Source organism: Rhineura floridana, chromosome 7 (genome assembly GCF_030035675.1).
Source record: "Rhineura floridana isolate rRhiFlo1 chromosome 7, rRhiFlo1.hap2, whole genome shotgun sequence".
NCBI classification, from domain to species: Eukaryota; Metazoa; Chordata; class Lepidosauria; order Squamata; family Rhineuridae; genus Rhineura; species Rhineura floridana.
Genome location: NC_084486.1, coordinates 109633409 through 109648426, shown reverse-complemented (window position 1 = coordinate 109648426; position 15018 = coordinate 109633409). Strand labels below are relative to the sequence as shown.

Genomic DNA, 15018 nt, shown 5'->3' with positions numbered 1-15018 from the left:
AGAGTTTTAATTCCGTCTGCAACTGTTTCCACATTGCTCTCCAAAATTTGGCTGTGAACTGAGTTCCTCGGTCTGAGACTACGCTGTTTGGCAATCCATGCAGCCGGTAGACTTCTTTTATGAATAACTTGGCCGTTTCTTTAGCCTCTAAGGCCCCTGCACAAGGAAGAAAGTGTGCCATTTTGGTAAGTAGATCCACCACTACTAAGATGGCTGTCATTCCTTGGGACTTGGGTAGATCAGTTATAAAATCCATGGAGAGGTCCTTCCAGGGTTCGTGTGGGACAGGCAACGGTTGTAACAGTCCTGCTGGTGTCCCTGTTTGTGTTTTTGTCCGCAGACAGACAGAGCAGGACTTTACATAACTCTCAATATCCTGACGCATTTTAGGCCACCAGAAGTCCTTGGCCACGTTCTGAATGGTCTTGTAAATCCCAAAGTGTCCCGCTGTGATGGAATCATGACACTGGCGTAGGATTCTGAGCCTTAATTCCCCTTCTGGCACATATCTGGCGGTTTTGAACCATAACAGTCTATTTCTCCAGTGAAAGGTTACTTCTGAGTCTTGACCTTGTCCCGTCTCCTGCTGATATTTTAACATGTCTGCATCTTCTTGTTGTGTCTTTTTGAGTTCCTCTTCCCATGAAGGCTGGCATACTCCCAACGTTAATTTCTCTGGCGGGATTACGTACTGAGGCTGGTCCTCGGATTCACTTTCTTTGTATTGTGGCTGTCTGGATAAGGCATCCGCTCTCTCGTTTTTGGCTTGGGCATGGTAAGTAATCTGGAAGTTAAACCTAGTGAAGAACTGGGACCATCTTATCTGTCTCTGGTTCAGCTTTCTGGCTGTTTGGAGGCTTTCAAGATTCTTGTGGTCGGAGCGCACTTCAATTCGATGAGAGGTCCCCTCTAGGTATTGTCTCCAGTTTTCAAAAGAGTCCTTGATGGCCAGCAGCTCCTTCTCCCAAACTGTGTAGTTCTTCTCTGCAGGCTTTAACTTCCGAGAGAAGTACGCACAGGGGTGCAGCTCCTTCCCTTCTTGGTCTAATTGTAGCAGGACCCCCCCAATGGCAAAATCTGAAGCATCTGCTTCCACTACGAAAGGGCGGTTTGGATCAGCAAAGCGCAGAATGGGCTCAGTAGCAAACCTTCTCTTCAGCTCCTCAAAGGCCTCGGTGGCGTTCACTGTCCATTGAAACTTCTTCTTCTCCCTTAAACAGTCAGTCAGAGGAGCTGTTAATTTGGAAAACCCTGGAATGAACTTTCTGTAATAATTGGCAAACCCCAAAAACCGTTGTACATCCTTTTTGGTGACAGGTTGGCCCCAGTCCAATATGCAGCTTACTTTCCCTGGGTCCATCTCCACGCCTTCCGCTGAGATTCGATATCCAAGGAAGTCTAGAGACTTGAGGTCAAATCCACATTTCTCTAATTTAGCATACAGGTGATTTTCTCTCAGTCTCTTCAACACCATCTTCACATGCTGGTCGTGGTCTTCCTGGTTCTTTGAGAACACCAGGATATCATCTAAGTAACAGATTACATACGTGTCCAACAAGTCTCTAAACACGTCGTTCATGAATTTTTGAAAAATTCCTGGACTTCCACAAAGCCCGAACGGCATGACCAGGTATTCATACTGTCCGTAAGCAGTCAAGAATCCTGTTTTCCATTCATCTCCCTCCTTCATTCTGATCAGATTGTACGCTCCTCTCAAATCCAACTTCGTGAAGATTTTTGCAGAGCGCAGTCGGTCCAGCAACTCTGAGATCAGGGGCAGCGGGTAGCTGTTGGGGATGGTGATCTGGTTCAATGCGCGATAGTCGTTACAGGGTCTGAGTTCCCCCCTTCTTTTTCACAAACAATAGTGGCGCTCCAGCAGGGGATTGTGAGGGGCGTATGAATCCTCGCCTCAGGTTTTTATCCAGGAATTCCTTCAGGGCCTCCCTCTCATTCTCTGTGAGAGAGTAGATTCTCCCTGATGGGATGCTGGCTCCTGGCACTAGGTCAATCGCACAGTTGTAAGGGCGGTGGGGGGTAAAGTCTCTGCCTCTTTTTCATCAAACACATCTTTGAATTCTTCATACTTTGGCGGCAGGGTCACTTGCTCGATCTCTTGCACTGCCCCCACTAAGGTGTTCTTGATTCCTTCAGGTTGACAGTTCTCCTGGCAATACTGTGAGGTGAACCACACCACCGCCTCCTTCCAACTTATTTTGGGTTCATGCTTTGCTAGCCAGGGCATTCCCAGAATCACCTCAAAGTTCGAGAGATCTGACACGTATAGCGAAATGAACTCTTCGTGCCCAGGGATTTGAAGTTTCACTTCCTCCGTGGCTTGTGTCACCCCTCCTGACTTCAGGGGTCTCCCATCAATAGTCTCCACAGCTAGGGGAGCGTCCAGTTTCCACCGGGAAATTCCATGACGCTTGACTAACTTTGCATCAATAAAATTTGTGGAGGCTCCACTGTCAATTAAGGCAGTGGAATTAAACACCACTCCTCTGGAAGTTGTAATCCGAATAGGCAAGACCAACACCCCCTTTGAGGGAGGTTGGATCGTTGGGGGGCCTTTATACAATGCTGCCCCCAGTCCACCGGCCTGCACGTGGACTGGGTGTTCTAGTTTCCCGACGGCTCGGCTTTCCCCCCTTTCAGTCCACAGTCTCTGGCCACATGGCCCGGCTTTGAACAATAAAAGCATAAACGTTCCCGGTGTCGTCTTTCCTTTTCTTCTTCCGACAGTCTTGGCCTAGCCCCTCCCTGTCCCTCAGTTGCATTACCTGCCATCCCTGCGGTGGGAAGGGTCTTGTTGCGGGATGCCGAGGCTGAGTATCTCGGGACCTCCTGCTTCCTTTCCAGGTGCCTTCCTTCCATCCGCTGATCTATCTGTAGGCATAGCCGGATGAGCCCTGGTAGGTCAGCGGGGGGGGGAGGTCCTGGCCAACTCATCCAGGATTTCAGCATTTAATCCACCCCGGTACATAAACATCAGGGCGGCGTCATTGTAACCAGTTTCCTGGGACAGAATTTTAAAAGCATTAGTGTACTCGGAAACAGTCCCTTTAGCTTGCTTCAGAGTGCCTAGTTGCCGCGCTACTGTTTCAGCCCTTTGCGGGTCTTGAAACATCTCAGTCATCTCCTGTATAAATCCTCTGTACCTTCCTAAGACAGTATCCTTTCTCACGAGATACGGAGTCACCCATTTTGCAGCTTCTCCCTCCAGGAGGCTAATCACGAAAGCTACTTTAGCCCCATCGTCTGGAAATTCCGTGTGCCTGACATCCAGATATAACTCACATTGAGCCACGAAGGTTGCCAACTGATCACTTTGTCTCACGTATTTTGGGGGCAATCCAATGGGAACCTTTACTACGGCAGCTGGAGGGGCTGTTCGCATCTGGTCTATCGTGGCCTTCAAGGTTTGATTATCCGTCTTCAGCGCCTTGACTGCTGCTAGCAGGGCTTGAACATCCATCTGCAAATCAGCTACCTTAGTCCTCAAGAATTCCACTTCTTCCGTCTCAGAAGTGGGGTTCGTCCCCCCCGCTGCTCCCTTTGACATCTTGTCCCAGTCAAGTGAAGAGAGCGTTGAGGGTGATTTAGGTGGCTCTGTCAAGCTGTCAGGCCCAGGATGTGACTCAGGAACCAGCTGTAGTTAATTCGTGTTTTATTAGGGTAATGTCCAAACAAAGACTGCGTTTTCTCATGAAGCAATACAGGGATACAGGTCCTGAGGCATTGGGAGAAAGTTGACAGAGCAAGGGACTTCTTCCCGCCTGTTCTTTAAGAAAGGGCCAAACGGGCGCGCAATCTTTCGCTCCTCCTTAACTGCCCCTCAGGTACTGCCCGCCTTCCCCCCCTTCTCTCCTGTCTTTTCAGCTGTCTGTGTGTGCGCGGTGAGGGGGGAAGCATCACCCCCTCCTCTTCTGAAGTTTCCGATTCCAGGATGGGGGATAGGGGAGGGGCTGATGGTAAACTGCCTCCCCGCTTTTCGGCTGTGAGCAGCCCTCCCTCTTTCCCCTCTTGCTCTGAGCCTGAAAGAGGGGAAGGCGTGAGAATGTCCAGGGAGGGCTTAGGCTCCCCGTCGCTAAGCGACCTTATCACTGGCAGTTCCTCTGTTTCGTCTTCGCTCCAAAGGGGGAAGTTCCTCCCCCTTCCCTCTGCCATCCATCCGAATACTCTTCTCCCAACTCTCCGGGATCCAGCTCCCCGGGATTGGGACCCCAGCTCTGCCTTCCGACAATGTCAAATGTTCAGACTCCTGATATATCCTTTTGTTTTATCAGTGTTAATGTCCAATAAAATTTAAAATAAAGTAATGGGTTGAAGGTATTTTGAATTTCTCTCTTTTGTCATCAGATTCCCCTGGCCTTTGCTTGTTTTGTAAATATGCAGAAATATTCCTGTGTATTTTTATGCTTTCTGAGCTTGTATGTTCAGTTATTATAGCACTCTGTTAATGACAGGTCACACATTAGTTAGGTCAAGTGTCCTCTTCATGATACATTTTATCCCATTAGTTAATGACCATTCCAAACAAAGCTAAGTCTCAGTTTTGCACTACTGACAAGACTACTGTACTTCATACAGGTCTAAGTAGTTTCTCTTGTCTCTGGAGGGCTTTTATTTAATCTCCTCCCCACTCACAAAAGCAATACTCCAGCATCAAGTCAGGATACATTTCATGGCACACCAAGCTGAGAATAGCCAAAAGAAAGTAATTTTCTCAAGGTATTATTGTGTTAAGTACCACTGGGTATCAACCAAAAAGGAAATGATTGAATTATGGAGAGAGCTTTTAAAATCTACAGTGTATTTCATTGTTTGTCAAATACTTGAAATGACAGTGGAATGAAAGAGTAATTGCACTGACAATAATAATGATAATGATTATTATTATTAATAATAATAATAATAGAAAATTCACATCATTTTCAAGGATTTAACTCCTTTTTTTAAAAAAATGGAGTCAAAGATAAAGCCTTCCCAGTGTTTTATCACCGCAGGATTCAATGCTTAGCTCCACCCAGTTGAGATGCATTGTGAACGCATTGGGACCCGGATCCTTAACTTTGATGTTCTGTTCTTTTGTGGTTTAAGCTGGAGCCACAACTTTCAATGAAGAGAATATAAATTTAAAGTGAAATCCAAATACAAAGCTATAGCTTGAGCATTCCTTGAAAATTCCACTTCTTATTGAATCTGTTTTCCTCATTTGATTTTAGAAAACATAGAAAATCAGATTTTGAATTGGATAACTCAATATCCTGTTTGTATAAATGCTTCTGAGTTTCAGGGCTTACACATCCACAAGTGCTTGACTGAGCTGGGAGCCTCTTTAGCAATACATCAGAAATTTACCATGCAACTCTGTCAGTGGTGTTCTAGGAAACCAACTGATTTTTTCCCCTGCCAATTGCTGTTCTAAATTGCCATTGCAGTGTGTCAGAATAAAGGATCATCAAAGGACACCTGCTAGGGCTATCATGGAGCACTAGTATTTGGGCCCAGTATCTATAAAAGGAGACTGGCAGTGCCCAGCTGTTGGAAAATTGGGTCCTTTACAGATGTTGCAATTAGCCTAAATAAGTGTATGAGAGGGAGAGCAAAACTGCAGTGGCAGGCTCCTCCTCCAACCTACAAAATATTCTGTGTGTCAGTTAAGGAGGAGCCTGTCAGAGCAATGCCAGCCCTCCTCTATACAGTCACGCACCCACACTTATTTAGTCCTAGTTAGAACATCGAAATCTGACAGCAGAGCAGAGCTGAACGTTTTGCTGTACAAACTAACCCCCTCATGAGTGATTGAGGACCCATGACAAAGTTGGCTCTATCTAGCAAAAAGGGTTTCACAGGTGGGCATTATTTGGTAGGGCAGGAAGGACGTGTAAATTGTCACAGGGACCAAATTTGACCTATAGATAGGTCGCCAATTGGCCATTCCTGAGCCTGTATAACTTCAAAAGCGATGGTATACAATGGCCATTGTGTCCTTTATAGAGGACAGTCCTGTGTTTTAAAGGGCTGACAGAGGATAGTCTTCTGTTTCAGGTCTAGTTTAAAGTTAACCATGAGAAGGAAGAGCTAGGAATGGGTGAATCTGTCAGTTTCAGTTTCTCATTTTTCCAGTCTTAAGTTTCATTTTCTACATTTCCACATGGATGTGTGAATTTTTTTTAAAGTCCTCATGAAAATTTACCAGCATTTTAATGTGAATTGATCCTAATTTACACATTTTATGCAATCTCATAGAGCTACAATTCCCAGAATTCTCTGGGAAGAAGGACTGAGTGTTAAACCACTCTGAAAATTGTAGCGCTATGAGGGGTCTTCTAACAACTCTCAATATCCTTCACAAATGATACTTCCCAGGATTCTTTGGGGGAAGCCATGACTGTTAAAAGTGGAATAATAGTGGAATAAATGTCTGGTGTGAATGTGGCCATTGTTGGACTACAACTTCCATCATTCTTGACATTCATTAACTATGCTGGCTGGCTGGCTGCTTTACCAATGAGGAAACACATTATTTTGGATATGAACCCTCCATCCTCAAAGATCTCAAATAGGGGAAACCATGAGGTTGCCCCTAAAAGTAAGTTTAAACCTAAATAATAAAAAGGGGTTAATTAAATACATGGTAGAAATGGAAAATGAAATTAGAGGTGATACCTCTTCCAGGGGGCCTTTTTCAGGCTGTGGAAAAAATAGAACACAAGCTATTTTTCCCACAGCTCAAAGAAGGCCCCATGTCCAAAATGACATCTCTAATCTTATTTTCTATTTCTAGTGTATATTATAGCTGCTTGTTTGTGCCACTATAGTTAACGTTGTGTCAGTGTTTCCATTATAAACCCCTATTTTCAGAGGTTTGTAACTCAGCCATAAAAATTTGCTCTGGCCTGAAACTTGGCAAACAAGTTCTGAGACTGGAAAATATATATTTTCTTCTCCTGTTCCGGAAAAATATATTTTTAAATGATATTGCACTTGCCTGTAATGTGGGTTCAGAACATATATATGGAATTTGACAATGTTCCAGAAGCCATGCTAATAGCTATTAGATTTTTTTTTAATACTTGCAATGAAATAGATGAGCCTTTCCCAAACTGGTGCTCTGCAGAAGTTTTCAACTGCAACTTCCACCAGCCCCAGCCAACACAGTCACCTGGAGGGCACCAGGTTGGCTGAAACTTTGGGGAAGATCAAAATAGTTTGCTTTTATAAAATGATTATCTAGTTAACAGAAATACCTATGAATATCAGAAGCAGCTTGGTGGATCAGATAAAGGGTCCATCTAGTCTAGCATTTTATTCCTCCCAGATTTCCAAATGTTCCTTTGGGTCCAAAAGGTACAGAACTCCTCTGTAGTGCAAAGGTATACTTTCTCTGAAGATGGAGGTAAATATAGGGAAATACTTAAAACTCAGTGATAAAAACTAACATTTGTAAGATGTGCCAATAATCATACATTTTATAGACATACTGAATGTCAGTCCACCATAAAATAAAACAATGATGCTTTGAAGTACACTGAGCAAATAATGTGTTTCTGGAAAATTACGTAAACGCTGATCCATAAGTCAGCAATCTTAATTTTTTGCATGAAAGGGCCCTCTCTTTAGCTAAGAAAGCCATATTCATACATAAATATACTCTGGTTTATCTGTCTTTGCATTTCTTCCCCCTGGTAATCAAATCTAGAAAGAGAAGTTGGCTAGAGAGAGTAGCCTTTTAGTAATAAGTATATAGGGTAAGACTTGAAAAAGTTTTGTCTGGATGTAAGAGCATATAACCATGATAGCAAATTGTATGAAAAGCATAAAAATGTAGTAATAAACAAGTAGGAAAAGCACAAGCACAGGAAAGTACAGGAACTGAGAGTATGTAAACTAGGAGTATGTGAAACCCTTTTCAGATAGTCTTATCAAAACTTCTTGCTTCTCTTGAAATTACTCACATCCTTTATGTTAGAAGGAGCCCTGACATTCACAGCAAATTTTGCACTACAAACAGCTGTAACCTTCGCTGTCTAGATCAGAGGTGGAGAACCTCTGGCCTCTGGGCTAGTCATGGCCTCCCAAGGGCTCCCATTTGGCCCATGAGGCCATTTTACCCAAACCACACCTACCCACCTACTAGCTGATGTCACTAGTGATGTCAGCTGATGGGCAGGAGGACAGGGATTTATCCTGCACTGGCTGCAAGATCCTTCTCCCAGCAGGGAACAAGAGTGTGCAATCAAGGCAGCAGGATTCAATCCCTGCTCATCAGCTCAGCGGTGATTAAAGCCCTGTGCAAAACCACCCTTTGAAGCAGCTCATGCGTGCACATGAACTACTTCAAATAGGCCTTTCCAAGGGCTTTAAGACAGCTCCTGTGCTGCCATTTGCTCAAAGTGAGGTTCCTAAATGCCTGCAAATGCTGTGCAAATCACCAGAAAGAAGAGGTCCTTCCTCACATGGCAGCAACGGTGCTTGAGAACCTCATAAGGGTTTGCCTTAAATTTCCCGATGGGGGAGGGGGAGACTTGGAAAAGCCTTTGTGAGTCTCCTCCCCTTCTCCTTCAGTTTTCCCATGTCAGGAATTTAAAGTGGAAAGGGGGGGGAGACTCGTAAAGTCTTTTCCAAGTCCCCCCTCCTCCTTCAAGTCACAGATGTTGGGAATTTAATGGGGGAAGGAGGAAGACTTAAAAAATCCATTCCTTGTCTCCCTTTAGGCAATGGGGGAAGGGAGAGAAGGAAGACTGTTGCTGCTGTGCAAGAACACCAGAAAGAAGAGCTTCTTTTTCGCATAGCAACAGAGGATGCTGAGGAACCCTGCAAGGGATTTTGACAAGTGGGCAGGCAGTGTCTACCTGTCAAATTTGGCCTGTGAGGCCTATCCAAGGAGCCAAACACCTCTGCTCTAAATCGAGATAACAGTAAGAGTGGGCACAGTTAAAACAAAACAAACCCTCCTGTCACAGCATATCTACATTCAGGTCAGGCAAATTTGGCACATGTCTTAGTGTACTTTCAGAGTCATTTGAATCAGCTCTGATGTCCTCCTGATGGGAGGGTAAGTGAAGCCCGCTTCACACCAGTAGGGATGGATGAATTTGTTAATTTTGGTTTCTCTCAGTTTATTTATTTTTTCATCTTGAATGAAGGTGTCCAGTTTTCCACATCATTGCTTAAAAAAAAAGTCCTCCTGAAAATTCAATAATATGAATGAATACAACCATAAGCATGTTTGTATGCAATTTTACCTTACATATTTCTGCAAAGCAATTTCCCCTAATATAATGCATCTTGTATGTTATTTTCACTAACATATGCATGTTTATCCACACTTTACCCCAGTATATGCATTTTTGTGCACATTATTTGGCTGGAGAATTGTACTGCAAAATTCATAGATGTGTGAAATTCAAACAATGGGTGTGTTTTGGTTCGCATATTGTTTCAGAAAGTGTGAATTAGGTAGATTCGCCTTTAAATGCAAACTGGGTCAAATTTCTCTTCTATCCTTACATAGAAGTGAGTGAGAAAAGCAGAGGTGTCCTGGGAAAATTCTGGAACAAAGCAGTTAGTCTGTAAGCACCTTGAAAACAAAGCAGTGATTACTAGAAGGCAACATGGATTTATCAAGAACACATCCTGCCAGACTAATCTTATCTCCTTTTTTGATCAGGTAACCTCCCTGGTAGACTGTGGGAATGTTGCGGATGTAATATATCCTGACTTCAGCAAAGCTTTTGACAAAGTGCCCCATGATATTCTAATTAGCCAGCTAGCTAACTGTGGGCTGAATGGAACAACTTTCAGGTGGATCCACAGTTGGCTACAGAACCATACACAAAGAGTGCTTAGCAATAGTTCCTTCTCAAACTGGGGGGAGGTAACGAGTGGGTACTGCAGGACTTGGTCCTGGGCCCAGTGCTCTTCAACATTTTTATTAATGACTGGGAATGCTTATCAAATTTGCAGATGATACAAAATTGAGAGGGATAGCTAATACATTGGAAGACAGAAACAAAATTCAAAGGGATCTTGATAGGCTGGAGCACTGGGCTGAAAACAAGAGAATGAAATTTAACAGGGATAAGTGCAAAGTTCTACACCTAAGAAAAAGAAACTAAATGCACAGTTATAAGATGGGGGATTCTTGGCTCAGGAATACTAAATGCCAGAAGGATCTTGGAATTGTTGTTGATCACAAGCTGAATATGAATAAACAGGGTGATGTAGCTGTAAATAAGGCAAATGCTATTTTAGGCTGCATTAACAGAAGTATAGCTTCCAAATCTTGTGAAGTACTAGTTCCCCTCTCTTCAGCACTGGTTAGGCCTCATCTTGAGTACTGCATACAGTTCTGGACACAACACTTTAAGAAGGATGCAGACAAGTGGAACAGGTTCAGAGGAAGGTAGGGATGGGGGAGAATATCTGACAAAATCAAACCTGGTACTGGATTCCAACTGAATTCACTAGTTCGCTATCCCTTTGGAGTGACACCAATCTCTTGCGACGGGCCGTGGCTGTAATCGGCACAGATTGTGCAGCTGCTACTGCAATCGGCAAGAATTCCCCCCCGAAATCCTCCCCCTATTTTACGTATTTTTTTCATAATTAAGATGTTGTGTCAACCATAGGATTTCCATTTGTCCATTATATATTATGAAAAAAAATCATTATCACAATATAATGCAAAACAAATGGCTACATATGTCTTCAATGTTAATTGTCAAATCATCCTGCAATGTCATGTTTTTTTAAACAAGATATCTCAGAGCATTTTGAATCTCTTATGTGGGAAACATTATGATGTTGAGACTGACCCATGCTACCCACCTCTCCCCGCCCCTCTTTTATTGCTGCTGTCCTGAGCTAACCAAGGTCTCTCTCTCTCTCTCTCTCTGTGCTAAGTGTGTGTGTGTATGTGTGTCACTATGTGATTGAAAAAAACCAAAAAACCACATGCAACACTGTGATCATCCATTCATGTCAGCAACCTAAATATTACGCAATGTTTTTCCCACTGCCAAAAAACCGTGTGGAACACTGTGATCTGATCATTCATGCATGGCAACTACCTAAAAATTATGCAATGTTTTTCTCCGCTGCCAAAAAAATACGTGGAATGCTGTCATTTACATAAGTGTCTATGAAAACAATTATGTAATTTTTTCAGCCTGAAAGAAAAAAATACCTGCGGATCGAATCACCCAAAAACGCGTGCAGCAGATCGAATCGGCAAGCACCAGAGAAAACGGGGGGAAAGGACAGACCGGTAAAGAAACAACGGACAATCGAAATGCATGCAGATCAGCACCATGCAGCGAATTCCATCCCTATAGGAGAGCAACAAGAATGATCAGGGGACTAGAAACAAGCCCTGTGAGGAGAGACTGACATGTTTAGCCCAGAGAAGAGAAGACTGAGGGGAGATATGATAGCATTCTTCAAGTACCCAAAAGGTTGCCACACACAGGAGGGCCAGGATCTCTTCTCAGTCATCCCAGAATGCAGGACACAGAATAATGGGCTCAAGGTATAGCCAGATTTCAGCTGAACATGAGGAAAAACTTCCTAACTGTTAGAGCAGTACGGCAATGGAACAAATCACCTAGGGAGGTGGTGGGCTCTCCTACACTGGAGACATTCAGAAAGCATCTGGACAGCCACTTGTTGGGTATGGTTTAATTTGGATTCCTGCATTGTGCAGGGGGTTGGACTGATGGCGTTACAGGCCCCTTCCAACTCTAATATTCTATGATTCTGTGACTATTGGGGCTTGCAGAGGGCCTTGCACAGCCATGTAACCATCGCATGCATAGTGCTGTGAACATAGTTGCATATATAATAATGCAAACATATAAGAATGTCTGGAATTGTATATAAATATTTTTTTGCAATATAAAAATCACTTGAGGGAGAAAAAAATTACACAGCTGGTGCTTGTAAAAGTTGCCCAGTTTCATGAGACCTATTCACAGCATGCATTTTAGGAAGGTCAGAGTTATAGCAATTGCACATTTCCTGTATTATGTGAAGATCAAGTTCCAGTCGTTAACAAGTTTTTGAAGAATTCAGTCAGGAGGAATGTGGGCAGACAAGGGTGTGTTGTTTTGCATGTGAGCACATTTACTGTAGAACTGTTTCCTTGTCTGAGGGATTAAGGATTGTGATTGAATGTAGCTTCTAACAGCAATCTCCGGAATAGTTTTGAAATGTTTTAAAGGTCTGTGCTCTTGACATGTGATGGCTGTTACATCAGTAGAATTTGAAAATGTAAGACAGAAACTGAGTGCAGTTTCAAAAAACAGTTTGTACATGGCTGGTACCAGGTTTGAGTGCCCCTCGGCTAACAGATATGAGTTATCACATTAGAATTCCCACATTACCCTGGAGAACCTGACGTAGCATTGCTCCAGGGCATTGTGGGAAATGTAAAGTGGTGACCCACAGGACAGATGGAAGAAGTTGGCCATACCAGGGCATGGGGATCAGCAAGTAGAACAAGTCAATAAACCCCTCACATGAAGCTCAATTGCTCTTTTATTTTTTCATTTAAGAGGTTGCTATACCTGCCCTCAGCAAACATGTTCACGGGATGGTATACAGAAATAAGACAATGTAAAACATAATAAATTGTTAATAAGCAAAACATTAAAACAATGCTTATAAATTACATAATTGGCAGCATCATTAAAAATGACTTAACACATCAGCCTCTGAAGGCCTTACCACAAAATAACAGAAGTGTCTAAAAGAATATAAAGTTGGGGCAAGATAGCCTTGGTAGGGAGGCATTCCACAGATGCAGAGCCATCACTGAAAAGGCTCTTCCATGAGCCCCTGCACGACATACCTTATGTATGGGCTTCTTCTGGGAGGAAGGGTGGGATATAAATTTAAATAAATAAATAAATAATGCAGGGACCACCAGGAAAGCTTTCTCCATTTATCTTAATGAATGGGCAGGTTGATATGAGAGAAGGGGTTCTCTCAGATACTCAGCATATGTGTTGTACATATTTGAAACCTCACAGCAAAATCAGGAGTGGGTGGGTGGACCTATCATATGTTAAAAAAAGAAATATTATTCCTTGACTAATAGCTTGTAGCTGAAGGGCCTGCCAATTCATTAGCAGGAGTGTGGAGAGTGTGTCTGTTGGTGGATGCTGTGGGGTGAGGTATGGTGGTGGGGTGTTGTAAGACAGAGCTTTGTGAGTCATGTCTGCCTTGTGCCCCTTAAGCTGGACTATTGCCCTGAAGAGGATGATGTCCCATCACCAGCACTGAAATGATTCAACTGCCGGCATCTGATCTGATCAGTGTCTGTACAAAGAATGAGAGGCACCATCTAGTCCTTGACCGCAGCAGCAAAATGTCTTGGATCAGCCCTGTATATGGTGAAATGGCAAGCCATAAAAAAAATTGAAATGGGAGCCATTAATCCATATGGGGAAGGGCCATAGCTTAGTAGTAGAGCATCTGCCTTGCAATCAGAAGGCCACTGCTTCAGTTCCTGGCTGGGAATGCCCTCTGCCTGATACCCTGGAGAGCTGCTGCAAGTCAGTGTAGACATTCGTGAGCTAGATGGACCAATAGTCTGACTCAGTATAAGGCAGCTATGTTCTTAATGCATTGCTATTGTAGCAGCATGTATAATATGAAACACAGCAGTGTATGCATTTTCTTCCTATTATTTTTATATTGACTGTTTTTGATAAGTTTTATGGACTGTACATTGCTTTGTGAGGCGATTGTCCTAAAAAGCTGTATAGAAATATTTTGAATACATTAAATAAATATTAATTCTTGACGGTTCTTATGCAACAGTGCAGGCATGCACTTTGTCTCTCGAAAGGGCACCGCCATAGCCAACCTGTATTATATTCTCTCCAACAGTCCCTGAAGCTTTACAGCGACAGTAGGCTCTTCTGGGAGTGGATGCTAGGATGGAACCCCTTCATAGTCCCCCACAAATGGAGTCAAGAACCTAACCTCCTGCAATGTAGTCCTAGCATCTTAGTGATACAGAATTTACTCATTATAATCAGAAAATACAATCATATTCTGATAAGCAAACCACACTGTGGAAGATTAATCTTGGAACTATGAAGAGCTGCTCAACATTATACTGGTAACTAAACTTGAATGAAGATGTTTTTTGACATCTAGAGAACTAGGACAGTGATACAACCTGATGGAGCCAATATCAGAAAGACACCAGCTACAGGGCGATACCCAGGAAATTAATGAGCTGCTTGCAACAGACTCAGTTCCACCTAAAGGCAAAAGCTATAAAGTAAAGACTGATGCAAAAAGGAAAGCAAAAGCAAATGAGAAATGCATTTTATTCTGTTCTTAATAACAACAGTTCGCTTCTTTTTAAAGAACAGCAAGTTGTTCTGCAGGCAGATAAGGTGTTGTCTTGAGTGGAATTTATTTTCAGACTGCATAGTTAACATCCAGTGTGAATCATAAGATCTCAGGATCTAGATCCAGAGATATTTTTGCCCAGACAGGTTATTTCCAATGTATGCATGAAAAGGAACTATACAATTTAAAATAATAAAGTAAAATGTATTAAATAAGAAATCAAAAGTGTGTGATGCTTTCTGAGTGCTTCTAAAAATCTGGTTATAAGATGAGATCAGTGAATGATGTTCTGTCAGCATTCCATTTATTCTCCACATTCAAACATATGGAGCCTGTAGATCATAGAAGCTTCCCCACATGGAAATTCCTTTCCTTGGAAATTTGCCGGAGTCATAAGGTCCAGTATAAATATGGCACTCCCTTGTGGAGGACTCCAAACAGCAGATCCTCACACTCCTAGGGACTAGTGATGGAGCAGAATTTCTAAACATAAGCACTGATTACACTTTTCTAATGTTACACCCACTACATGAAGTACCACCATATGCTGAGCATAGGAAGCTTCCTAAGTGGGAATGTATAATATATGTGGAGGGAATTAATCCATGTTCCAAGTGGCCCTGACAAAATCTCAACTCTATT

General features: G+C 42.9%; 1 long non-coding RNA gene across 1 annotated transcript in view; it reads left to right on the top strand.

Moving 5' to 3' along the window:
* The window catches only part of LOC133388497 (uncharacterized), a 49239-nt gene extending 34693 nt beyond the window's left edge, over positions 1–14546 (top strand). The window contains exons 2-3 of the long non-coding RNA XR_009763833.1: positions 11180–11278; positions 13903–14546. This is a non-coding gene — a long non-coding RNA (uncharacterized LOC133388497). The remainder of the gene's footprint in view (positions 1–11179; positions 11279–13902) is intronic.
* Positions 14547–15018: the final 472 nt, after the last annotated feature.